Here is a 27658-nt window from a genome sequence, read left to right on the forward strand (position 1 = left end):
CTCCAAGCTTCATCTCTGAACGTTAACTCCTTAGTGCCTTGTTCCTTTATTTTGAGCCTGGCCCCGTATTCTTTGAATATTCTTGCTTTGTGATTGAAACAAATTGAAATTTAAAAGGTGTATGGGTGGGTCACATATTAGTGTATGAAATAACACCTTAAACTGTTTTTCTATAACATTCTGATGCGAGAAAAAAGTCAAATCTCCCTGCATTTTCTAAAATATACCACTATTTTTTGCTGTGCAATTTAGGTACCAATTTCATTTGTTGCAAAAGCATCTACCATCTAAAGATGTGCACAAAGGCATGTAGGCATCTAAACACTAATAAGGATGTGCTGGTTTTCATCTGAATAACTTGTTAGGGATTATTCATTATATCAATACTTATGACAGCCATGATAATATTTAGGATACTGTTTCTGTGTGGTAATGTAGTTTCTGGCAAAAAATGCCATATAACTGTTCAGTTTGAAGTTTCTTAGCTTAAAACTTTACTGTAGATTGGGTCAGTAGCATTTACATAACTAATTTCTTGCTGTAATCCTATCTTTTCACTGAACATTTACCAATTGCTTGTGGGGAAAAATAATGAATTCCTTTTTTCAGAGCAATAAATATTGATAATTAAACTAATGAAGTATTATTATTTTTTCCAGGCTGGACATAGAATTGACCCAGGTGCTCATTATTAAAACTTTTTAATATATTTTTGCAGAATGAGAAAATGAACATCAGTGAACCAATATAATTAGCATGCCTTCTAAATAGATGATATAGTTATATACTTGTTAGTATTAGGAGATCCTACAAATTTCATTTATCAAGATACAGCCCAGCAGGCATTTTCTAGTGAAAAGGGCGCCTGTGAATCCCCAGTATACCACTCAGATCACCCCCTGAGGGGAAACGCAACTTGCATTCAAATCAAACGTTTTCCTATCAAATGCTCTACTAATGGCTTTCCTATGAGACCCAAGCCTGTCAGTCACCTACTACCTATTTAGACATGTTAAAACAGAATTCGTTGTTTATTTGTATTTCATTGAAGTGAGTCTGTTTTCTCATATTGAATTTGTATCCAAACCCCAGGTTGTCAATACTACTTAGTTAGATCTGCTGTTTGTTGTGTTTTTCTCTGCATGCGATCCAGGGGAAAAAAAAGTGTCACTCAGGCCAGTTTCAACCCTCCTATAAATCCTTAAGCAGTGTATTAACTAATTTTATAAAGTAACTAACATATACATTGAAGGCTTTAGGAAGCAGTTCTCACACTGAAAGCTGTTTTATCAGATTCAGCAATGCCTTTGCTATGCTAAGGTTTGCCTACAAAGAAGCTAGAAAAATGACCAGTGTAAGGAAAAAAGAGGAGGGAAAAAAACGTTGCTTTCAATATTTCTCCTAAATTACAGTAAGTTTAATTGCCTCAGTTAAATATAGCTCAACTAGTCAGTAGACATACTTGACTGCTGTGCTTTTTGTGAAAATTATTTAAATTAATTCTGTTAGCAACCTCTAAGTTAGTTTACTTGTGCTTAAGCCTAAATCTGTGCATTAAACATTCCATAAAAACAAGAACTAAGTGTTATGTTTGATATGCACTTCAAAAGCCTAAAAGGCCAAAGAAAGCCCTTCCTTAATTATTGAAGAAGTGTCTGTAAAGGAAACATGAGCAAATAGCATTCATGCTTTCATCCCCAGTAACCTTTTATTGTCCTTTTCTTCAGATGGCCAAGTCAGTATATTTAATAAAGGGAGCAGCAACCATCAAAGAAGGCAGGGGTCTAATAAATGGTCCTGATTAAAGGCCCTGACAGGGTATGAACTTTGCATAAATTTTCCTATGGTGTCAGGCTAGGATCCTGATTGAAAACCCATTAACATAATCACACATTTAGAGGAAATGCTGTAATGTATCAAAAACATTTCCCTTAGTGTAATAATTTTAAGGACATTAAAATGCAAATGATAATAAGGAGTTGTGTTTTAGTGATGTTCTGAAAGCCTGATTATTCAAATATTTAGTATGAAATATGGAAGCTCCTTTAACTAATGCATCTACATGATTTCAAAGATTTAATCTATATTTGTACTTGAAAGACTTTTATACCACTACTGAATGCTTCCTGTTAATTTTAGACTTGCAAAATCCAGCAAGAAATTTAGTTTAAATGATAGTGCTAAATGCTAAGACCTTTTAGCTTGCTTTAAAACAAATTTAAAAAAATCTGTATTGAAACCAGGACACCGGCTATGCTCTTTCATTAAGTACTGAATTGTAAAAGTCCATGTTTTGGTATTGTTTAGATTATAAAAATAGTTCACAGAATTCAAATCATCCTTTTCTCTGTTTCTATTAAAATATGTGCTTAAAACAGATTGGCCATTGAATCACAGAAGTGATATTCTTTAATGCTAATTTTTAACAATAAAAGAAACACTATCCTCCCACACACAAATAGCCATAATTATGTAAAGAATGACTGCTTCAGACTGATGACTTTCAATATGCTTGAGTCTAGCATACTGGTATAAGAGGCCAGAAAGGTCAACAGTAATTCATAACTGCTATAAAATTGTGTAGCATCCTAGGGCTTCTGGAGGATGCTGACATTATCATGCTTCTTCTGCTGGTTTGTATATGTAAATTTGTGATAGGAAGTGCACTGCTTTGCCATATCGCATGCAGAGCATCAATCAGGCAGTAGAATACATCAGAGTATTTTCATTATGCCTAGTTATTTACTGCATCAGAAGAAATTACCCTGGCAAGCCAAGCGGCCTTCTCTGGATAGCATGATATGACCAACCAGGTTTCAGCTCAGGAGTCTTGTAAACATTACAGGATTAATCTCACAATCACAATCATCAATCTTTCCTAGTCCTGCCTGGGTGCAACTGCGGAGATTGGTAACCAGGCAATGTAGATTTAAATTTAACCCTGAACATCAAGAGCTATATGTCAGATGCACCATATTACAAACACCTATATTTTTACTCCAGCTTTAGTACAAAATGATGAAAACATAAAAATTTTGCATTTCAGATTCATGTCTAATTTTTCATTCCCATTTTTGATGCATTACAGGGAAATGAGAAATATTCTGAAAAAGATACATTTCATAATACCAGACTTTAATGTTAAAACGATGCACTGGGATGCCTAGATCTAATGTATGTATTAGAGACAACTGACACTGCAGTAAAATGTGGAGTAGTAATTCAGGTTCAGGATCAGACTTGGGCTCCTTGGCACTGAGCCATTAGAGGTTAGGGCACTGTAGGGGTAATGTACTTAGCCTCTAACAAATGGAGCATTAAATACATCACGCTGACTCATAGGTGGCACTGGCACCAGTTTCTGAAACAACTGCTTGCTTGCCCTCTTGCCAAAGGAGAAAAGAAAAGGATTCTGGCACACCTACCTGCTCTGTGTAAAAATGAGAAGCTGGGAAATGAGAGCAGCCTATATGAATGTTTCATCATTGTGTGTTTAACTATGTACAGTATATAACCTAGCCTACTGAGATAATGCAAAAGATAACATGTATTCTTTTTTCTTTTTCTTTTTCTTTTTTTTTTTTTTGTGAAAGTTAGGTGAAAAAAGCAGTGTTAGTGATCATTTTTCAGTAGTCGAAAACCAATAGATGTATAATGAGCGGATCATGTATAGAGACTGTGTGGCAATTTAATCTGAACTCTGATCTTTATTTTTACTCCTGTCCAAACTACTTTTTTGCAGCATGCACCCTGAACATCTTTCTCCCTTTCTATCTCTCTGTCTGTCTGTGTTTCTCCCTCTGTCTCTGTCTCTCTCTCACATATATAGTTGTTCTGTTTTATAGAATGCCTGTAGAAATTGTCAGAGCTTGGGTTTACTTTTATGCTTACAGAAATATTAATTTCCATGATTTTATGCCTTTCTCTTTACTTAATCAGAACTGCAGGCACTTTACTGCTGTATATGAATGCATTCCCTCTGCAATAGGTTACTGTTTAGCAAGAGAGCTAGCCTTTGCCTACTAAATAATCCTTGTAAAATATGCAGCGATCATACCCATTTGGTCTTCAAAAAATGATGAAAACTCTGCAACATGGTGCTTAACTGATGCATGCATTTGAAAGCACAGATTTCAAAGATGCTTCCTGATTTATGCCTGCTGAAGGTCTCATCTGAAGTGTGCTTTCCTTCTAGAGGTGTGGTGACTGAACAGTTAAATGCAGAGAAGATGGGTGTATTGCAGTACTTACTCCATTATTTTTGTCCACAATCCTCCTCCCCCAAATTGATTTTTTATCTTTTTGACCATTTTTAAATAACTAATAGTCTGATATACTTTTGTGACTATATCTAGTCACATGCTGTCCTCTTCATAGGCCCAGTTAAACCCACAATACATAAGTCTTCCAGTGCAGATAAGACAAATGTGTACCACCTCACACCGTTTCACAAATCAGCTTGGTGCCTGTGGGGGTGTGAGGGGTGGGAAGCTTACCTGTTTGCAGACAGGGATCACAAAGCTCTTTAGGAGGTAAAACGCACATTCATACGATGAGCTAGCAATATAATTCCCGGTTCTTTGTTGCTTGTTATCGTAGCGAGCTTAGGCATTTCTTTGACCACAGGCTCATAGATATTTCTTGGGCAGGCAGGAAGAGATGAGAATAGTATAAAAAGACTAGCCTGGGCTAGCCCCTTTGTACAGGATACAGCTCCTGCCTCTTGTGCCTAGAGAATCTGCAGTCTCTGGGCAGCCGCAGTGCTATGCTACGGGCCCAGCTGCGGCAGAGCGAAGGTAACCTCCTGTCCTTCTGCTGGTGCATTGTTAGGTTGGCTGTACCAGAGGTGGTGAGCGAGCACACAGCTCTGTATGCACACATGGAAGCCAAAGAAAGACTCGTGACTCTGAGCAGCTATGGAGTTTACAGACTTTGACCACAGTCTGTAGGTAATGAAGCGGTCATGTCTTCGCTCTCATCGGAAAGACTCTGTAAAGCGAAAAAGCTCCACTCTCTCTTCCCATCTTTCCAGAATTCCATTAAAAGAAGAGATTGATCTTCTTGTTCAGTGCTAGAAGACAGTGATTATTATTTTTTCCGCATTCAATATTAACTGATGACATGGAAAGAGAAGCTGACTTATTGTAAACTACCACGGAAAGAAAGGCAGGCTGAAAATTCGGCCCTTTGCTAACAGTGAATCAACAGTCTGACATAAGGCAGGTCGCTAGACTCAGCTTGAAGGAAGCTTGCCCTAGAGAGTGTTGCAATACACACCAGCTTATTAATTTAGAGACCTATTAGTGACAGGTCACAAACCCACTCATAAATTTATAAAGAATAAAGGACTGAACAGAACTGTTTAATTCCAGAAATTGCTCATGTGTTTGGTGAATTATGAAATACAAATTTTGAACCTCTTCTACTGGATACACCTAGGAAATTCTGAGCTGGTAATGTTTTATGGGCCAGGCAGATTTTTTTAAGCCTCTAAATGACATTGCAGTGTGTGCCGTCTTACGAGGCCCAGCAGCTCTGGAAGAGGCAAGGGAAGCATTCCCTCTGGGGTCCCTCTGACATGCCTGAGCATTTCTAGCTGCTGCTGCCCCCACAGAAAAATATCAGCAAATAACAGCTACTGGTAGGAGCCAAGAAAGCTAGCTGGTACACTGAGGAGGGCAGCACCCAATGGTTAAGGAAGCACCCAACACCTGGAAGGACTCTTAGGCATTGAGGAGATGCCATGAGCAAAATATATATCCATGACTCCTGTCTCCCGGTCTCCCAGTTGCCATTCTTAGCGACAGAACCACTAGCACCCTTGGTGAAAGTTTATCAGATGTGGCTGCAGGAGTCACTGTTCCACCCTAAGCAGCAGCAATGTAAAAGGGAATTCTCCAAAGCTAAATGGTTTGGCTACCGACGACACTACCTGCACAATGTCCATTAGAAAGGATATATGAGATCACTTAAACCATTCACAGTTTTGCAAGGCTTAAATTCTGCTTGTCTATACAAGAAGTTAGTATGCAGTAAGCAAGGGTGTGAATTAACAGAGCCCTAACTACAGCACCTCACAGGACTGGGCTCTTTATATGCTGTTTAGATAATAAGTTCTTTAAGGAAAGTACTCTGTCTTCATTCCTGCCTAAACAAGTACCTTTTTGTATGGATATTCCTAGTATGTATTGTCTGGTGCTACCCACTCCACTTTCTACTAAAGGCTGTCCCTGTGCAGTGTAGTCAGAGTGTTATAAATTCGCATTAATGCTTACTAGTATCTACCTTCTTCATCTAGACAACCCCAGCCAAATGGTGGCAGAGCCTAAAGCAGGACCTGAAAGACATTCCTTTATACATAAGCCTAAGGCTATGTCCCCAGCTATCACCCCAGCTAATTCCAAACTCAGCGGAGTTAGCATTATACTGTGGGAGCAGTGATTCTTAAACAGCAATCAAAAGCAAGAAAAATCCTAAAAATGTACAGAAGCATCGGTCTTGCTGACTTGACCCTAATTAACGAATCTAGGACTCGCTACTCCTCCTTTCAGCAACAGTATCCTGTACTGTTTAAAAAGCCTCCACAAATTTATATTCTTAGATTTGCTGCTCTGAACTCTTACTCTTCCTAACAATTTGGCTTTGTCTTATCCCTTGCATCAAAGATGATCCAACACCAACCTTCTTTCACCTCCTCAGAGTAAATTTAGGATGCTCTAGGAATCTAACCTAGGCTGTTATATAGTACCTATCACTGTAGTATGTATGAGCTCAGCATCTCCCAAGGCCAGGCTCTTTGTTTGTATGCCACTTAGGTTATAAGGTCTTAGAGGAAAATACTCTGGCTTCTTCCCTGCCTTAATAGCCTAGCCTACTGTTTGCACTACACAAATAAATTGTAATAGTATTTGGATGAATTTCCAAACACGTTTATCCTTTTTACCTATGCTCAACTTTACAATATTGGAGTCACTTAATATGAAAGTATGAGCTGCACTTTGGGGTTGTCCAGCTGTAGGAAAAAAAAATTAAGACCTTCACCATGTTGGGCAGGAGTTAGAAGTGTGTATGCCTTCTGCTTCACATAAATCTGTCAGCAGTCTTGGGCCTAGTGCCAGAAAGTAGATGGAGCACCCCACCCCTCTAACAACCAGGTTGGTGGTAATGACAGGCTAGCAAACTTTTTATGGTTCCACTGGAGCCTCATCCCTGAGCCTCTGTGCTTGTGAAACTCAGATGTAGAGTAGCATGGAGAAAGCCACATTCCCTGATGGGACAGAAAGCGCCTGCTAGTTTGTGTAGAGATTCCACCACAGCATATTTTTAATGACCACTTCAGACTAGCGACTGCTACTTATGCACTGATGAATGTGTCCATGCCTAGTAGCTCTGACAGAGCTGAGATGAGCTAGAATACTGTTGACTGGAAAGCAGCCAGTCGTCAAGCCTACCATACTGTTATAATGCAACAGAATTAATATTTTCTGTGTCCTCTGTTTTAAAGTTCTTATTTTGTACATAAGTAGTTTAGAGCATTAAAAGCTCAAATTGGGGGAGCATTGATGCTGATGAAAAATTGGCGATTTTGGATCTTGATGCATCCTCCCCCTTTTCTAGACACTAGAACTTTGCTTCTGTGTGCTTGGAAAATAAATTAACTTGAAAAATTCAAAATACAATAAAATAGTAATTATTTATGCTGGCATTTAGATCTGGGAATGTGTGTTTATTTTGATGTGTGTTTTCCTATAACATTCCTAAAACCACCAAAGCAAGCTGTAACTGCAGCAGCAGATATGCACAGTACATTCTTAGAACTAGGTAAAGTGTGGATCCTGTCATCAGGTAGTTCCTAGCTATGCTCAAAATATACGTGACTTAATGCTGTAACAAAATACATGTAAAAACACTAAAATTAAGGTTATAGCTCCTGTTAGCTGATATTCTGCTCTCTTTTGCTCATTCTTCTTCCACTTCTTTCCTTGTTTACTTTAAAGAAAACATTTGGTAAATCAGCTTTCAGTAGCCAAAAAAAGGAGCTGAGTATGTGGGTGTGTTGGTACACAAATAAGTGTTGCCCTACTTTCCTTGTATAACTTTTATCTCCATCCCAACTCATCTCTGTCTTTCCTTTTGCTCTTGCACAACATATCATATGTGGACCCTCAGATTGTAAGCTTATTGGGCAGAAATTTTTCAAGTGTCACTAATTCCATCAATACATGTAATATGTCCATAACTCTCACATGCAAAAGTAAATTATGGATGTCTACGAAAAGATACTGCCCATAGCTATTCCTAAGTTTAACAGGTTTTGGAGGCTTAAACTTTTTTACTCCTTTTTTTTTTCCCCACTTTACTTCTTCCTTTTTCCTTCTCTCCTTGTCACTCCTCCTGAAGCTGCACTATTATGGGAAGATTTGCTTGTGAGAAGATGTGATTTGCATTGCATCTTGAAGTATGTTAAATTTTCCTTCCAGAGTGAGGAACCTAACACAGGAAACAATTCTGAGCATTTGAACATGGATTCCATACACTTTAGCATTTTCAACAAGCACAGCTGCATGGTGGATCTTGGATAGAAGCCAGTATCTAAAATGTTAAGGTCTTAAATATAAGGACCAGGAAGTTGATTTGTATCTGGATAATGAATGCAGAAATCCATTAGAGTGTGCAGATTTCCATTATGATCTCTTGGCAGGTTTTCCTGCTTAAGAGGTGGGCTGCTGAGTGTTGCACAAGATGAAACTTCTGTGGAGCCCTTCGCCCTAGTTAGGAACATGGAGATGATAAAAGCATGAATCACAGTTTCCAGATCTTCTTTTGACAGGAATAGGCACAGTCTCCTGGGAAAGTGGAAGTGCAACCATTTCTTACCACAATTATCTCTGTAGTCAGGACTATCAGTGAATCTAATACAGCCTCAAGATCGTTCTCCATTATCAGCTAGTGGGGGGATATCCTCTGTTGAAGGTACAGTCAACATTACTGATTGCTCCTTTCAGTGTTTTGCATTAGGTAAGTTACTCTTCCCTTTAGGAGGTTGCTTTAAAAATTTTAAGCATCTTGTTCAGCTATCAGTGGCCTTTTAACTACTCAGGTCCTTGCATCAATTTAAACTTTTTCTTCATAATTTTATGTTCCCTCCTTTGGATGATAACATCAATTGTAGAGGCTAAGATGGAGGTGGTGGAGCTGGTGAAAGTTCAGCAAAATTGTGGTATTGCAATTATCTCCACAGATCCAATTGTTTCTGAAAAGGAGGGGTGAGATAAATCTTTGCAGGGCTCCATGTAGATAACCTATAGATGGACAGCTATCTCACAGTTCACTGAGATCTACTTAAAAATGGTTCTACACCACCTTGGGTATTCCTTAACCAGATCACTGGACGCCACCCATCACCATCACCCAAGCAGTCTGCATCGTCTATTCCTGCATGTAGCCTGGTGATGAGGGCTCCAAAATGTTGATGTAAGTCATATCTTTGCACCACAATATTCTGATTGACCAATCAAGAAAAGGATTTTAGAGAGTATTTGACAGCAGGTGAGATCACTTCGGTCAAGTGTTTAGTGTCTTGAAAGATCTATTGCACATTATGATGGTTAGGAGATTACTTTCTGTGAACCAGCATTTATGTTTCCGGTCATTAAAGTAGCCAGTTGCACTTTGCTAGCTTTTACTAGCTATTAGGGTCAGGAATTTGCTTAATAAATCATAATAGCATATGTGAAGACATTTTTTGAATCTCTTAAAGTATACAGAACATTATTGGCCATGTCAATGTAGACTCTACCTTTTTTTATTAAGTATTTGAATTGTGTTTGAGCATTTTTCAAAAAAGTCCTGAATACTCCATACATTAAGGAAGAGGCCTGCATAGGTGTTTTTATATAGACTGAGGGCAGGTAAGATTCATTTTTCAACTTTCTGAACTTGCATAAAAAATGCAAAAAATACATATTTGTTTTTGTCATGCAGACCCATGCATGTGTATGATCATATACCGAGAAAGAGAAGAAGAAATTTACGCCTAGCTTTTCCAGCCTGGTGAAGGAAGGAAGCCTTGAATTGCTTTTATTCCCCTTGGTCCAGTGCATTTAGAAACCGAAGACTATACTGACCACAGGACAGTAAAGGAGCTTCTTGTGATCATGTAGTGTTACACTGTGGTTTCTTCACTATGAAAAAAATGTTCATGAAAGACATGGCATGACTGTTTTGTCCATCTAAAATGGCATAAACCGTTTGGAACAGAGTAAAAAATCTTATCTTGTAGAATATATATAAATATTGCTGTATATGATTGTTTGGTTTGTAAATACTCTGTGTGTGTGTGTGTGCATGTGTGTGTTTGCATATTTTATGCTTGAGCTCAGACCTTGTTCTTCCTCTCTAGCCACAGCCACCAGAATCAGTGTAGAAAGGTTAAGGCACATGTTTCCTTTTGTCACTCACTGTACATTTATTTGTATATGTGTTTATTTAAATATGTACACACTGCAAAATTGATGAATTTGAATTAGTTATCAATAAAATACTGTTCATCCTTCTCTTTGAAAAAGACAAGTACAAAGATCAACAGGACTAGGTGAACTTTTTGTTCACTGTGATTCTTTGTACTGCTATCTGCCTTAAAAAGCTTCATCAATTAATTTTTGGATTACAACAGAGCAGAACTCCAAAATGTGGGGTTTTCTACAAAACCCGTGAACTTAAATTAATGTCTCTGGCTGTTCTCTGCCTCTGCTGTTAAATGAATAACATTTATTTGATTGAAGCAATATCTGGTGTTATTTGATTGCTTTCCTTTAGCAAGGTCTGCAGGAAATATATGTATAAAATACTATACGTATATATGTATGTATATGTTTCAATCTTTGGTATGGTCTTACTTCTAATACTTTTCTTTAACTCCTACATACAAAATATCAAAGGTTTATAATTGCTGAGATCATATGCTGTAAATGTAGCCATGGTTTCAGTCTCTATTAGTTGGGGTTTTTTTCTTTCATATCGCTATATAATAATTTGATTCCTTGAGCTCTGACTTTGTTCTTCTCTTCTATTCATTGCCACCCAGAATCTGTTGCCTACCAGGACAACTGTGGAGAGGCTGGGGCTTAGGGCTGTTGATGCTTCATGCAGATATGGAAGAATTAAAAATAGTCAGAGGAACTACTTCAGCCCAGAGATTTGAGTAGCAGTCTCAGAGCAGTCTGGTTTAGGGTGGTAGTTTTTTTTTTTCCCTTTCCTTTTTTTTTTTTAATTTTAATCAAGATTTTACTGTATCTTTTTTTTCCCCCCCTCAGGGCTAGAACCTTGCATTCATACAGCACTTCACACAGTGGGACCTTGATCCTGACAGGGACCTCTGAGTGCTACCATTATACAAATAATAATAAGATGAAGCAGAACAAAACAGGAGCCCTATGGGCTAGTTTTTAATGCTCCTATCTCTTCTTCATCAAAATTAAACCAATTGAAAGATAACACTGAGCAGGGGATTTATTTTTTTTATTTTGACTGATTGTACATTTTCATAACACACACATCATGAAATGAGTGCATGACTCATTGTCAAAAGAAATGATAACACTGGATTTGCTTGGTTTTACTAGACGGGCTGCTATGCATACATTGTTTGGTGGCATCCTATTCTCCTGGACAAACAATAATTTTTAAAGGGATTTAATGCTATGAGAAAACGCTTACTTTTTAATTGTTATTATAGTATTATTTTAACAATTGTATTCTGTTAAACAAATCCACAAAAAAAAAAAAATGCTTAATACCACAAAAACAGATAGAGCTAAGTTTATGAAATTTACAGATTACCTAAAATGCTAGGAGTTAATTACAGTCTGCTTTCCCTGGCATGTCAGCTTGATTAAATTTGGAGTTCCAAGATGAATTGGCCCAAATTCATTAGTGTTCCCCGGGTGCATATGTTGGTCAAGGTCAAGCGAAGCACATTGACTGTAGTGTTAGTCAGGAGGGGGAAGGGTTTCTAAAGAAGGTGGACTCTTAAAAGGTCTGGGGTTGCAGCAAGAAACTTTGATACTTTTTAACTTAATAAATCTTGACAGCCTAATCATGGCTAAGCCTTTGCAGTGTTATTGGTACAGATGGCAAAGCTAGACATATTTAAAGAGATCTCAGCAGCTAGTGGCAGGAGAGCATTGAATCCAAATGCACTGTTGGGCTCTCAGAGAAAGTGCAAGAAGGGAGGATAAAAAGCTACACAGCATTTCCATCTCTTGACATCTCCAACAGCCTCAGATACAAAATATGATAAGGCTCCTGCTGAGCTAATAAGCCCAACAAATGTCTGTGTCCATGAAGTAGATGAAGTGGGATCAAGTAGTTGGGGGCTGCTGTATGAAAATAAGCCAGCACCCAGGGTATAATGGCACTGTAGAAAGCTGCAAGGTCAGGCTGATGACAGAAACACTGGATAAGTAGAGACCCCATCAGTAAAACAGGTTTGCCTGCTGGATCTGAGCCACATAACTATTAAAAAAAAATCCCTATGTTTTAGAAAACTCATATAGTTTAGTAAATAAAAGGACAATGTTTGGTTTGTTGAGTGAAAAACTGCAACTGTTTCCTACTTTTTGCCATATAGATTGTATGATGAATTGTTTCTCTGCAAAATAATACATGAAAACAGACCTGAAAAGAGGATTTGACTGCAAACTAAAGGACATTTTTAAAGAAAGCTGTAATATCAGATGAACCATAGATTTATGCAAGGCCTGCTGGCATGTTACACTGTTTTTCTCTTAATTTCATGTATGCCAAGTATATCTCTATTCATCTCACTCTTAGACAGAGCTCTTTGTGCCCCAATAAAATGATTTAAGCTGAAATCATGCTGGATATACGAGAGTGATAAATATGGCTCCTTTCATTTGCAAAGAAAAATAAAGACCTATCTTGCTGAAATAACGTTAAAATAAAAATTAGGCATTGCTTGGAGTTTCAGGAACGTGCCAAGCTGTTACATTCATTCTTAAAGCATCATATTCACTTAGTGCTACGTGTAAAGGTGTGTTTGAAAAGTACAGAACCTTCTAAATACCATGTGCATTTGTTTATTACATTTGGTACACAATGTAAAAAAATCTGACAGCATACCACAAAGGTCATACCTATAATTCCCTTTAATTTAACTGTCATGTTTTAAATCTATGCAAACATAATTATTGCTAAATTCTAGTGTGCAGTACATGTGCTACCGAAGCCAAAACAAGCCAGATCTGGTCCTATGAGTAACAACAGCATTAAGAAAATAAATCGGTAGTGATAGATGATGAATATTTATGATTGTTTCTCTCCTACCATTTTAATCATTTACAGATATTTTCAGTTTTCATCCAGTAGAAGCACAACTGAAGGCAGTGCCTCCCCTGGAGTCTTAAGGAGGATGCATAATAATGTGGCAACCAGCCTCCTTCCCTCTACTCAGGGCTGGGTTGTATATCATATTCACAGGCTTGCATTGGGATGCAGAGCTGCACTGCTCAGCAGGAGCTCCAGGAGGCATGGTGCCTCAGGCAGGCACAGTGTCTCCTGAAGCTCTGCAGTGGCGTGTGGAGAAGTGCATTGGCTGCTCCAGCCTTTGAGGCTGCAGCATGTTGCTCCTGCCTACCCACAGCACGGTCTGCTGTGCGGGGCAGAGGGAACAGCGAGGTGACCCGGTCTCCTCCCAGGCCTGCTCCCACTGAGGACAGAATCTGTGGCAGAGGCTCATACAGCGTGAGCAAGGACTGCTATTCTGTTTGATCCTTCTGTGATGGTGCAAACTGGAGAAGTATCTCCTGTTTGTCCCCCTCTTCTTCCAGGCTTTTTATCTGGATTGGGTTTGTAGGTGGCTGCCACTCACTTTAACAGCTCGTGTCTCCCTCCCCCCCCTTTCACTTCCATCTTGCATGCACATGACAGTATTTTTTCTGCCCTGCCAAGCATCCTAGTCTGTATCTTCCCATTTATCATACAAACATTTCTGCACCTTTTTACTGTACAACTCCTTCCAATCAGCAAAAAACCCAGAAGCAATAATATATTGAAAGTACCCTGCCAGAGCACTTTCATTGCCTGATGGCTAAGAAAAAGAGGAAGTCCGCGAGCTGGGGGAGAGAGGAGTAGGAAAAGACTGAATCTCCTTTGTACTGCACCCAGATCACGATGGGGTCCTGAGCACAAATAGGGTGCTAGAAACCAAACAGTATATAAAACCTAATGCCTGGCATCCGAAGAGACACTTAGAGATCTGCCCCATGGATTCACCCTAAAAGAGCACTGTAAACATCTAGTCCTGTCTTATATAGGTCAGAAGACACACCGACTTCATGTCCTTCTAAATGTTCTCTTAGTGCACCGAAAGTTGTACGAAGCAGCCAGCAGTGAATAGGATGAAAAACTGCATGTATACAAATGGCACAGCTTTGCACTGAATTCAAAATGGGGCCTTACTCAACGCAAATGGTGAAGTGACCCCAGACAGAGGGCTGGGTTTTCAGGGTGAGAGAGATGTAGAAGTTAATGAAATATCAATTTTTTATCAAATAACTGAGCATTGCCAGCTTACGTTGTTCAGAGAAGCAGACTCATTTCACCTTTTGAGCTGAACCAAGCAACGGAACACAGCGGGTAACACCCTTAAAACTAAATCTGTGAGATAAAGGATCAGTGCTTAGCTGCATTGTGGGTTATCTGGTGCATCACAAAACCGTACAAATGACAGGTGAGTTGTAAAGAAGGAAGGACCAGGTTCTGGCTTAGCAGAAAATGCAAAGAAGGAGGTGCTGAAAAGGACGGAGAACAAAAGCAGAAAGACAAGGGCTAGTTTGCTAGACAACTCCTTTGCTTGGTTGAAAATGTTGCTAGTGCAGTCCAGTTACTTAAATCTGCCTGGATTTTTGATGCTACCAGTGGCTGTTCCTGTAGGTTGTAATGGATCTATACATCACATTGAAAAGCCATGGTTTGTTCTTTCATTCCTGCTCACCATACTTCCTTTTCCTGAAGCAAGTATTCATGAAGATTTTCACCTGCTTTTTGCAGTCATTGAATTTCGAGATAGATAATTTCAGGTAGATGATCTCATTCTAGCCTCAGTGCATCTCTTAAAGATTCACAGGGCTGAACTGTATCAATTCAGACAGCAGCACACAGGTTTATCACAACTCAGAAGAACTGATCTACTTCATCTCAGTGCTAATGTTAGCTTTTTTTTCATACAGAAGAGATGGTCATGAGGAACTGAAAAGAGGGGGAATGTGTTAGAAAAAGTTCTTAATTGATGACTTTTTAGAAATCATGGTTTTAACTTGGTGGGTGGGTGGGGGAGCCACCTTCATTCCTATACCTTATTAGTATTTGCAAAAAAAAGTGAGGTAATTGACTTCAACATATACCCAGTAGCTGTGGTTTCTCACTTGTGTCACAGTAGAGAGTTAACCTGGAAAAAAGTCTGAGGAAGAATAATTTTAGGAATGATTTGTGGTCAGCTGTGACAGGCAATGTCAATGGTTATTCTATCCATGAAGCATGTACTTGTGGGACGAGGAGAGCTATATTTTTAAGAATGACCTGAAGATACTTAGTATTAAAAAAAGGAAAAGATACATTTAGCAGCTGGCACTGACCCCTAAGGAACAGTGGTGGATTACTTCCTAAAATACAGAAAAATTTTAGGAAAGAATTCAAGATGGATCGGCTCTCATTTTGTAGAACACTTCTTAAAACTTGTTAAAGCATTCATAGAAGAGTTGCATTAACAAGAACATACCTTTATGTTATTAATATTATTGGGTATGCTTGTTTTGGTTTTTTGTGGCAGGGTTTTGGTAGCAGGGGAGGGGCTGCAGGGTTGGCTCCTGTGAGAAGCTGCCAGAAGTTTCCCCAGCTCCAAGATGGACCCGCCTCTGGCCCAGGTCGAGCCCATCTGCGATGGTGGTAGTGCCTGTGGGAGAACAGATTTAAGAAGGGGAACTGGCAGTGAGTAGGGGATTGGAGTGTGAGAGGAACCCCTCTGCAGACACCGAGGTCGGTGAGGAAGGAGAGGGAGGCGGTGTGCTGGAGGAGGTTGATGCCCCTGCAGCCCTGGTGAGACGGCAGGCTGTCCCCCCAGCCCATGGAGGGGAGCGGGGGAGCAGATGCCCACCTGCAGCCCGGGGAGGAGCCCATGTTGGAGCAGGGGGATGCCCCAAAGATGGCCGTGACTCCATGGGAAGGCCCGTGCTGGAGCAGTCAGTGCCTGAAGGACTGCGGCCTGCAGAAAGGACCCACGCTGGAGCAGTTTGTGAAGAACTGCAGCCCATGGGAAGGGCTCATGCTGGAGAATTTGGTGAACTGTCTCCCGTGGGAGGGACCCCACACTGGAGCAGGGGATGAGTGAGGAGTCTTATCCCTGAGGAGGAAGGAGCAGCAGAGACGATGTGTGATGAACTGACCCCAACCCCCATTCCCCGTCCCCCTGTGCTGCTGGGGGGGAGAAGGTAGAGAAAACCAGGAGTGGAGTTGAACCAGGAAGGAGGGAGGGGTGGGGGGAAGGTGTTTTAAGATTTGGGTTCACTTCTTATTATCCTTGCTTGATTTGATTGGTCAATTAAATCGATTTTGTTTCTTCCCCAAGTTGAGTCTGTTTTTTGCCCGTGACTGTAACTGGTGAGTGATCCCTCCCTGTCCTTGTCTTGACCCATGAGCTTTTCTTTATATTTTCTTCTCCTCATCCCACTGGAGGGGAGAAGTGAGCAAGCGGCTTCATGGTGCTTTGTTGCTGGCTGGGCTTAAACCACGACAATACTTTTGCAGAAAAAAATTTGGTACTTACTTTCTTTCCTTCATCTTTTTAGCAGCAGTTAAGTAAGTTGTAAAATGAAGTCACTCATTGCGTTTTTGATAATACTTCTGAATTATTTTAATATGATTTTGAAGAAACAACTTCCTACAGTTGTACCCGTTGTAATACTTTAGTTTGCCTAATCCTTTCATGCTGCAGGGATTTAGGAAGACTAAAACAATCTCTGTCTCTTGTTATGCTGAGAAGTTAAGGGTCAGCAGACCTGAAATCCCAGGGTGAACAGCACCCTCAGTGCAACCAATGGGCAAGGGTAGGCTCTGTTTATTATTGTGCATCACCCAGCTGAATAAGTAAACCATATGTGGGAAGAAGGCTAATATACAGTCATCTAGAAAGTGAAGAAAAGGGTTGAGGGTTCCCAGCATCCCAGCGTGCTATTCAATCCCATCAAAAATGCTCCAGGAAAATAAACCCCCTTTTCATCTCAAATTCATACACCAGTATACCTTATCTGCTGTAATGCTAAATTGGGGCTGAAAAAGACCCTGTGCACGTGAGCTACCTGCTTCACTGCAGAGTGGCACACAAGAATGATATCACTGCAACAAGTGCAACAAAACAGTGCAGCTGACTATCCCAAATGCCAGCAAATGCTGGCAAATGCATTAAAAGAATAAAAATGCAAGCCTTTTTCCCCGCTGCCAGTTCATTACAAAATTTTCAGTTAGGATAAAATTTTTAAGCCTGATTTTCTAATTGACTGTCTCTTTTGAAAAATGTAGATCTCTTTTGCATGCAACCAATGTGGTATGGAATGTTAAAGAAATGTGGCTAATTCCAAAGAAGATCTGATAAAAAAATCAGTAATACACTAAAAGCTTCACTAAAAGGGTCTGCAAAACAACTAATAGATGTTCCATTTAAGATTATTAATTTGAACAACTGTAGAAATGAATGAGTGTAAATGAAAACACAGAAGAGTATTTTGCTATCATCTCAAATACTTCATCTAGCTATTAATTTAAAAGTACATAGATTTTGAAATGATAGATAAGAACAATAGCATAGAACAATTTATATTATATAATTATTTTAACATAATGGATAGCTTAAATATATAAAATATTAATATCTTCAGTATAATTCATATATATGTATAGATAGTGTAACTACCAATATACATTTAAATCTCTAAAATATAAAGTGCAAGGAGTATTTTGACTGCATTTTTAATTTTTTTTCCATTGCATCACAGTAAATATTTCCAGTCCTTTCCCATTCTTTCTTTTTTTTTTCCCTCCTTGGAAGAAGTCTGTCTCTCACAGAACAAAGGAAATGATAGATGAGAGCTTCTATGATTGCTGAGAAGGCAGACACAGTAATGACACTCAGAAAATTCTCTTCAGTTGAGAAATCATATCTAGTACATTAGAAACATTCAAGTTTCCAGTGCACTATGTGCAAAATTCTGGCTTTCCCTAGGATCTTGGTTTGTTGTTAAAGTAAATTAAATAAAAAACATCAAATGAGCACTTTTCCATATAAAATATATGCCATGTAGGATAACTGAATTTCTATCTTTTTTTAAAAATTATTTTAAATTGTTATTTTTGAGGCAGAACAGACATATAGGGTATCAGATAAGAATTGTATGTCTTTGTTACTAATGCAGTATGTAAGAGGCAATACATACTAGCACCTGGATGCCTAAGAAATACAGGATTTGAAGGTTAATTGACTCACTGACACCTGAGATTGGATTTGTCCCAAACTTTTCATAAGTACAGAGACTTTTGTATAGATACATGTGTGAGTCTGTATGTCTGTGACCTAATTCTGACTTTCCTCCACCTTCAGCTCAGAGGAAAGCCACTCAGAATGAGTTGTGACAAAAATGCGGCAGGGGAGAGAGCTGGCTGTGAAAAGCAGAGATTCTTGAAAAGTGAGGTACATTCTTTAATTTTTTGCTTAAGCTGTGTGTAGGTATTTCAGGTTCCAGACAAAATTTGAAATGGAGGTGGAAAATGTTGCGATTTCAATAATTTCCCCTTACTTTTCCAAGAAATAAAGGGACTGTGTTTTTTTATACCAAAATCCATCAAAAATATTAACCCATTTGTCCACTGAAATTAAAAATTTGCCAAAGACATGGAAAACATTTTGATCATTCCTTGCTAGAAAGGTGGGCTTTAAGTTTACAGGATTGGGACTGTGATCTTCATGGTCACTGAATACTAATCAGCCTACACTGGGCAGCAGGAACCAAGTGTCCCAGGATCGTACTTATCCAATTTCACTGCTCCTGCCAGCACCAATTTTTCACTTCAGTCCCACCTTTTTCTTAAATAACTTCACTGGTTGTATCTATCAGCAGTGAGTAGAAACAATAGGTCCAAAAGAGACTAAACAGAATAACCATGCATTTTCTATAATTGCTCAAACAATGTCCAGAGCTTGACTTATAGAATGAATCTATTTTTCTGTTAGCTTTGGCTTAGGGTTATGATTTTTTATAATATTTACTAATGTGCTAACTGTCAGATATTTTGTGGTTCTATTTAAATCACTACAAAGGCCACACTGACTTCAGTAAAAAAATTGCATTTTGGAAATTTTTTTTATCCTGTAATTGATATTCATTACTTTTTCCAATTCTTCACATTAATTTAGTCCTTTGCTGAAAATAAAAATGCTATAACCATTTTTTCCTTCTCTCACACTTTTAGTTAGGCATTATAACACATTTTCTACATATCATAGCTGTACATTGCCCTGTAGTTTGAAAGTGCTTTTATTTCTGGTTTCCTATCCATATCAGATATTTTTTTAAAGCAAACTATAAAAGAACAAAAAAACTTATATTTAACCTTCTTAAAGTAAATCAAAAGATTAAATATTAGAATTTTTTAGATGCTATTTCTCTAGCAGGGCTGATTCAACCTGTGAAAATTTTATTGACATTAAACTGTACTTTCAATAGAAAAAAAAGTCAGTCGTACTAAATGTTAAATGTGAACTATTTAGATTGGTTCAGGCCTTTTGTATACCAGGTTATAATTGGTGACGAACAGTTTGTTCAACTATACTCATGAAAGACAGCTAAAATCTTAAAAATACCCATTGGTCTAACTGAAGGCTAGCACATCACCACTAGTTACAAATGGTTGCAATGAGATAGCTCTCTACTATGGTTCACACTTTAATTAATGTGGCAGAGAAGCCCTATTTTTTGCTGCATGTCAACATATTCTCCAGAATTTTCTTTCCAATTTTTATTGTTAGTTTAATTTTCATGTTCATTTGAATTAAAGGGAAAACATTTGGTTTTCATAGCAGTGTATGCAAATGTTTTGAATCACTGTGATTTGACCTTCTGTAGTTTACAAGCTGTGCTGGCAAAGCCTGGCTTTCTTTCAGCTACAACAACTGATATATTGTGTTGTCTGTGGTTGCTTGTTCCTGACTCTGAAGCCAATGAGGGGGTTTTTTTGGAGCCTTTGTCTAAACTGTTGTAAAGCTATTTTGGGGGTATAGCAGCTTTCTCATCTGACAAGCTCAACTACTCCTTGCATTGAAGTGGTTAATATCTTTGAAAAAAAAATCTTCCCTTGCTATTTGATGTATTTCTACACTCCTGGTACAGCTTAATACATGTGCTAACAACTATTCTAAATTAATTTCCAAATACATAACACTTGCTACATATTTAGATTGCCTATTGTTAGTTAGTCTTGGATACATACCTATAGCGGCCCACTATTTACAGGAACAAGTTAAAATATCTACTGGCAACCTTGTGACTAGGCATTTCACAGCTAGAGCTGAAAGGTCTAGCTGGTATAAAACCACTCTCCAGGATAAAGTTGATGAATTCTAGTAATCCTGACTGGTGTCAGGACAAAGAAGTCTCTCTAATTGAGCATGGCTGGAGAATCAGTAAGGGGTAGTATTAGTTAACTGGCCTAAAATGAAACTTTCAATAGGCCATCCCTCCCCCTCACACAGAAAATGAATTGGAGCATTAAAGCCACCCCCCTACATCATCTCTTATCAAAGACCTCCATCTCTTGCTCATATGCAATATAGCCTGCTCCATAGGCTCTGGTGCCAACACTGCTGTTTCCTCCACTACATTGTGCTATGCAAAATTAACTGCTCTTGTAAATGGAAGCAACTTTGACAGCAATGCATCTTTACCTCTTTGAACCACTGGAGAATCATATAAATAATACTCATCAGTTTTTGAAGAGAATGAGAGAGACATCTGCATTATTTTTATGAATACCAACTGTGGCTGTGGAGTTTATTTCATTGATCTTATCCTGCCTGGCTGGGTAGTTCCAAGAAAATTTTAAGAAATATTTAAAGGAGACAAACAGTGGTGAAGAAAATAAATTATTAGACAGATTATGAAGAAACCTTGTGGAAACAATAGAGAATCTGGAAACTTTACCTGTATTCCCTATACCTGGCTATTAAGAGAAATCAGAGAAGCTTAACAAGGTTTTATCTTCCCAGCCCAAATTTGGGATCAAAAGGGACACTAATCTATTAAAGTCTCTAAAAAAATGCCAGAGGTATCAGTAGCTAAAGAAAACTGCTAGAGAAAGACATGTGCATTTGGTTCCACAAGAGCTGGCGATAACCCTCGCCTATGAATTAAGTGCATCAGCTAAGTGGAACTTATCAACAGTATACAAATAAAAAAATAAATATGGTTAAACTGTAAGGTCATATAGCTCTTCCTGCTTCATCCATTTGCTATGCTTTCTATGCAGCTTTGAGCAAATAAATAATGCTTTGGTTTAAAGAAGCTGTTTTGGATCACTTAAAGCTATGTGGAAAAGTAACTTGAACTCCAAAAAAATATTTTAGTGTGTCTTGCATCCACAAGAGTAAAAGCTCTGGTTCCCTTCAGGAATATTATGCCAACATTGTGAACCAGAAGTCCTGGCATTCTGTGCTGTAGAGTGGATGTAAAAAATAGCTGTGACTTAAGTACTGAGCAGGTACAACTCCTAATTACATGGTGTTTGCTTGAAAACCAGTTTCAGACAATGATGGTTCCAGAGCTATACCAAATCATTTCATTCTGCCAATGTCTATCTTTATCTCCTGACAGTCCTTTTCTTTGACATAACTATTAAAAGGTGAAACTAAAAATACAAAAGTTGTCTCATTGAAAATCTTTTCTTAGTGGACAGGCATATAAAACCTCATATCCTGAAGAAAAAGTCTTACTATATCAGCAAGTAAAATCATGGGAAAACAGGAATTTTGGTCCCTTTGACTTCCTGATATGCTTTCAGGAGGCATTGCATGCTCGCTAACATCTGATCAACAGAGGTCTCTGAGAATATAACATAACAATTAACTTACAGTGTATAAGAAGGAATAGAAGGGAAAGATGTCTTTGAAGATTAGCTAAGAGTCTGCAGAACTAGTTGCTTGAATTGTTTTGGAAGACTAATGGGATAAAATAGTCATAAAACTTCTTAATGATTTCTCTGCTTACCAGTATAGACTTAACTGACTGGGCATAACATAGCACTGCACATATCAGCTAAGCACAAAGTTGTCAATAAGAACTGAAAAGCTGGTAAACAGTACAGATGGGCTTGGTGCACCATTACCGGTATGATGCAGATACATTTCTTTGTCCTCAGAAGAATGAAACAATCCTGGAACTGCAAGGCATCTCCATAAAAACATATTCTTAGTTAGCATTTGAACATAGATGTAGAGGGCAAGACTGTTTTCTGGTGCAGAAAGCAATTGGGGCTGCTGTGGTGACATAGGAATCTCAGGGACTGGCATCCAGGAAGGCAGTCTTTGAGTGGCTGAATTTAAGATTTCTAGCTGAAAATGATGTAAAGAAATTTAACACTTAAATACTATGTTCACAGGAATACTCGTGACCCTTCTAAGTGGACTAGGTGCAAATACATAGATCCTCTTCCTCCAATTTTCCCTCCTTCTCTACCTTCAAATTTAAAATGAATTATACAGTGGGGTAGCTAAGGCAAGAACTACTAAAACCATTATACCATTTAATCTTGAGAAGTGGAGCCTGTGTTCAAGTTCCTGCCTCAGATCAAACAGAAGAAAGATGTAAGCCTGAAGCCCAGATAAGTGACCATGCAGTACATGGCTTATATGAATTATTCTTGATAAGTAGTAAACTGCTGCAGCCTTTAGCTTCAACTACAGCTGAAGGATTACTGCACTTGTCTTGTTATTTCCCTACTAGTATAGTTACATTGACCAAAGTATTATGTATGACATTTTAGTCAAATTTACCATATTATTTAATATACCCATACTACTATACTGACTACTTGTGAAATTTGTGTTTCCCTGAGTACTCTGAGAAGCTGTGGTGTCCCTTCCCCTCTACCGCTAGTGCCTACAAGTGTCCTTATAAATCTTCACTTCCATATAGTATTTGGTTTTATTTAAAAAGCAACTAAAAATACCTCTTGTGCTGCTCCCCTTCCTAAATCTTCTGTTTCTGAAGAGGTGCCTGTCACCACTATCATATATTACATACCTACACAATGTCTTGACTCTACGTATGCTGAAACTTCATCCATTCTTCATATCCCCAAGTCTTCCATAATACAATTCCTTTTCTTCTCTCCCCTCACCCCTTATACAGTTCTTCAGACTCTGGCATATGTAGGCAGCTATCATCTGACTTCTTCCATGTATGAAGATATTGCAAGGAGATATATGATCCCTTCATAACAATCATCAAACAGTTCTACAAACACCTCATATCATTACAATGAAAATAACAGTTTTCATTCTTGTTCTTAGATCCAGCTTGGTGGGGATTTTCTTTGGTTGCATGGGGGGGTGGGGGGGTGGGGGAGGGTATTTATTTTAAGAAATAGATCTACCCCTAGTCCACCTTATTCTACAACTATAGTACCGGAACTTGATGGAAGGGAGCACATTTCACCCTGAAGAGGAAGACCTTTGCATTCTGACAGCCTTCTGTCCTCATACAAGAGCATCAAAGATAGTACAAGTTTGTATTTCTCCTTCATTTGCTGTTTTTTCTTTGCTTTCATTTTCGGTAAATTCAAGCAACTTACAAATTCTTGCAGTCAAAAGTCTGAAAATGTCCAGTTTTGTTTTCTATTCAAAATTCAAATTAAACTTCTAGAACTCATCCTTTATTTAGGCACATCCTTTATTTGGCCCTTACCTCTGCTACCCACTACCACTGCCCTGATTATCTTACACTAAGGCATCACAGAAAAGAGGAAATCAAGGCTTTGCCTGTCTTTTTCCTTGGTGTTTGCTCTTTATTGGTAACAAATCTTTCCTGAAATCAGTTTGTGTGTGACGAGCTAACTTAGGTGAAGCTGAGGTCCTCAGGAACTGCTTGGCAAGGTCATAAAATCACAGAATGGTTGAAGTTGAAAGGGGCCTCTGGAAGTCATTGGTCCAACCCTGCTGCTCAAGCAGGACCACCTGGAGCTGGTTGCCCAGGACCATGTCCAGATGGCTTTTGAATACTCCAAGGATGAAGACTCCGCAACCGCTAGGGGAAACTTGTATCAGTGCACGGTCACCCTCACAGTGAAAAGTGTTTCCTGATGTTCAGAGGGAACCTCCTGAGTTTCAGTTTGTGCCCATTGCCTCTGGTCCTGGCACTAGGCACCACTGAGAAAAGCCTGGCTCTGTCCTCTTCATACCCTCCCTTCAGGTATTTATACACATTGACAAGATCCCCCTGAGCCTTCTCTTCTCCAGGCTGAACAGTCCCAGCTCTCTCAGACGTTGCTCATTGGAGAGATGCTCTAGTCCCTTAATCACTTTTGTGGCCCTTTGCTGGACCATTGATAAGCAAAGTGACCTCATTGCAAGGCCACTTTCAATAATCTTTGAATGATCATGACAACTGGAAGAAGTGCCCAAGGACTGGAGGAAAGCCAGTGTCACTCCTGTCTTCAAGAAGGACAAGGACGACCTAGGGCAGTACAGGCTGGTCAGCCTCACGTCAGTCCCTGGGAAGGTGATGGAGCAGCGAATCCTGGAAACCATTTCCAGGCACATGAAGGACAAGATGAAGTCTAGCTCACTGGGCTGGGGATCATTTTCATTTTTGACAGGGCTAAATGGGGTTTTCCCTTTGCCAGGAAAAGCCTAGCATTAATGAGAGAAGGAAGATTAGAAATCTGGTGTGAAACAGGGTCCAAGGTTTAGAGGCCAAGAACAAGCTGTAGGCAACCATAGAGAGTCATTGCTTCCTTACTAGGTATACTTTTTCCAAGACCATTTTACTTAGGTCCTCCAGGCAGCAGCTAGCTGGGGGGAGTGTCAAAGTCTTCTGCTTTGCTCCTGATTCTTGAAACTCATCATGTGGCAATCTGGGGAGCTGTTCCCATAGATCCAGCTCATGCTCTTCAGTGACCAGTTCAATGGGAGATTTTTAGTGCTCATCACTATGTAAGAATGATAATGACAGCTGTACTACTCCATAACTGACTAAAGAATCTGCTTCATACAGCATCTGATTTTAAGGGGTCAGTACCACCTCAGATGACTTTTGATTTCAAAAGATGGAGCCAAGAGCCTCTGAAAGGCACAGTTCCCCGCAACAACATCTGGGTATAGGGATGGGTCTCACTTGTGAATGAACCACATATTTGTGAAGCTGAGTTGGAGAGCAGACTGGTGCTCTAGATAATGGAGTGAAGTAACAGGAGCTTGGGTGTGCCGGATGCTCAGACAAGTGCCTTATGGAAGCATTGATTACAGCATGAGAGTTTAGGCTCCAAGAAGACTAAGCTACTTAGTACTTGGTAAAGACTCTCATGTTGTAGCTTTAGCCTCTTCTAGGGATTGCACCTACCACAATGAGGTCCGGTGTCAGAGCAATCAAAATGTCTGAATGTGATTTTGGATTCTTGTACACATCCCTACAGCACAGTATGGCATGGTATATAATTAATTTTAATTACTATATGAAACAAGGTTTCTCTCAACAAAGTAGGCATTTCTGGTTCTTCTATCCAAAAAGCATACAGTGGAACTGAAAAAAGGACAGAGAAGAGCAATAAAAATGATCAGAGGTATGGAAATGCTTCCACACATTAAAAATTATTCAATAGATCAGGGCACTGCATTATGGCGAAGATAAATAAATATTATAAAATAAAGTAATAAAATAATAAAATTAAATAATAAAATTAAATAATAAAGAAGAGTTAAGGGAGCAACTGATAAGACACTAAAACATCTTTAACCACCCTGGACAATGCACATAGAGAATTATTGAGCCCCGTGCTTTCCCACACAAGAATATGGGCTACCAGATGAAAGAAGCAGCTGGAAAGTTCAAAACAAACAGAAGGACATACTTCTTTCTACAACATACAGCTAATCTGTGGAACTCATCGCTATACACTGTGGATGTTTAAAAATGTCATGTGTTCCAATTTATTGAGAAAAAACATAAATACAAAAAACTCTCATTCAAGAAGTCTGAGTTACAGCTAAAGGCTGGATGAATACGGAAAACAGTATTACACGCTTGCCTGATTCTTATCCTCTCCCCCTGACATCTGCTACAGGACATTGTCAGAGGCACAATATGAGAGTAGCTAGACCCTTGGTTTGAACCATTATGGCTGTTCTTATTTTCTTATGATTTTAAATTACATGTTATTCCAGAAATTCCCAGGCTGCAATAGTAACTCCAGCCCTAGTCTAAGTGATTACACAGGTGGTAATTCAGTAGACAGTAATATGGGAACAATAGTGTAGCAGTGTCAAATTTGGGCTGGGAACAACTGCACTGGGATCATCAAACCCAGAAGTTTGTAATATACCAGTAGGATTCAGTTGCCTGCTATGCATTTAATCTCTGCTTTGGATTATAAATTAAACTGGAATTTAAATAAAAGTTGTGGCCAGAGGCCTTTAACCATGCTGATAGATGTCACAAGGCTTCTTTTGAGCCACAAGGCACAAAGTAGAAGGGTTGCACTATTTTTGATTGAACACAGAATTATTTTTCAAACTCCCTTTCTAAAACCATTCAAATTTTGTTTGTGGCTTGGCTCTTCCATAAACTCTTTGTTCATTAAACTTCTAGTTGCTTCTGTTGAAAACAGAGATGCTTTCAAGTGAAATGTTTTAAGGAGGATTAGAAAATGTTCTGGAAAGAATTTTAAAAGGAATGGATATTCCCTTGATTTATATCCTTGTAAGTAGGATGTAAAAGTGAAAAATAATGCTTTTAATTGTAGAGTTAATAATTTTTTTTTTTTTTTTATGATTATGGTCCTAACTTTACACTATGTGGAGTCCTGATCTGATATGGAAATTAGTGTCAATATTCAGCCCAAATTAATTATTTAGAAAAACTACAAACTGACATTTAGAAAAAGGTAGATGAAAAAGAACTCTTGTTAAGTATAGCAATAAGAAATGGAGCATAGGATGGTAATAGAAATAAGTATAGTAATTGCCATTATATACAGAATAAAGACAGTGTGATCAAATTAATCAAGCCATGTTTTAGATTTCAATATTTATTAGATTTTTTTAAAGTGTGTTAGCAATTAATACAGTGTACTATTATGAGTTTAAATTGATTAGCACTTTTTTGAAAAATATATATCAAATGGCTATGTTAATCAAAGGAAATCAAGCTACATTAATGCAGGTTCTTTTAATGGTGAAAGACACAACGTTTATAAACACTTCTTTTCTTGGTATGTGTTTAATAGATTATCTATTCTTTGACTAGTAAAATGTTTAAGACTGACAAAATAGTCATAGTCTACAACCTACATAGGAAAAGGCTTTGATTACAGTAAAATTACA

Source organism: Haliaeetus albicilla, chromosome 3 (assembly GCF_947461875.1).
Source record: "Haliaeetus albicilla chromosome 3, bHalAlb1.1, whole genome shotgun sequence".
Taxonomy (NCBI): Eukaryota; Metazoa; Chordata; class Aves; order Accipitriformes; family Accipitridae; genus Haliaeetus; species Haliaeetus albicilla.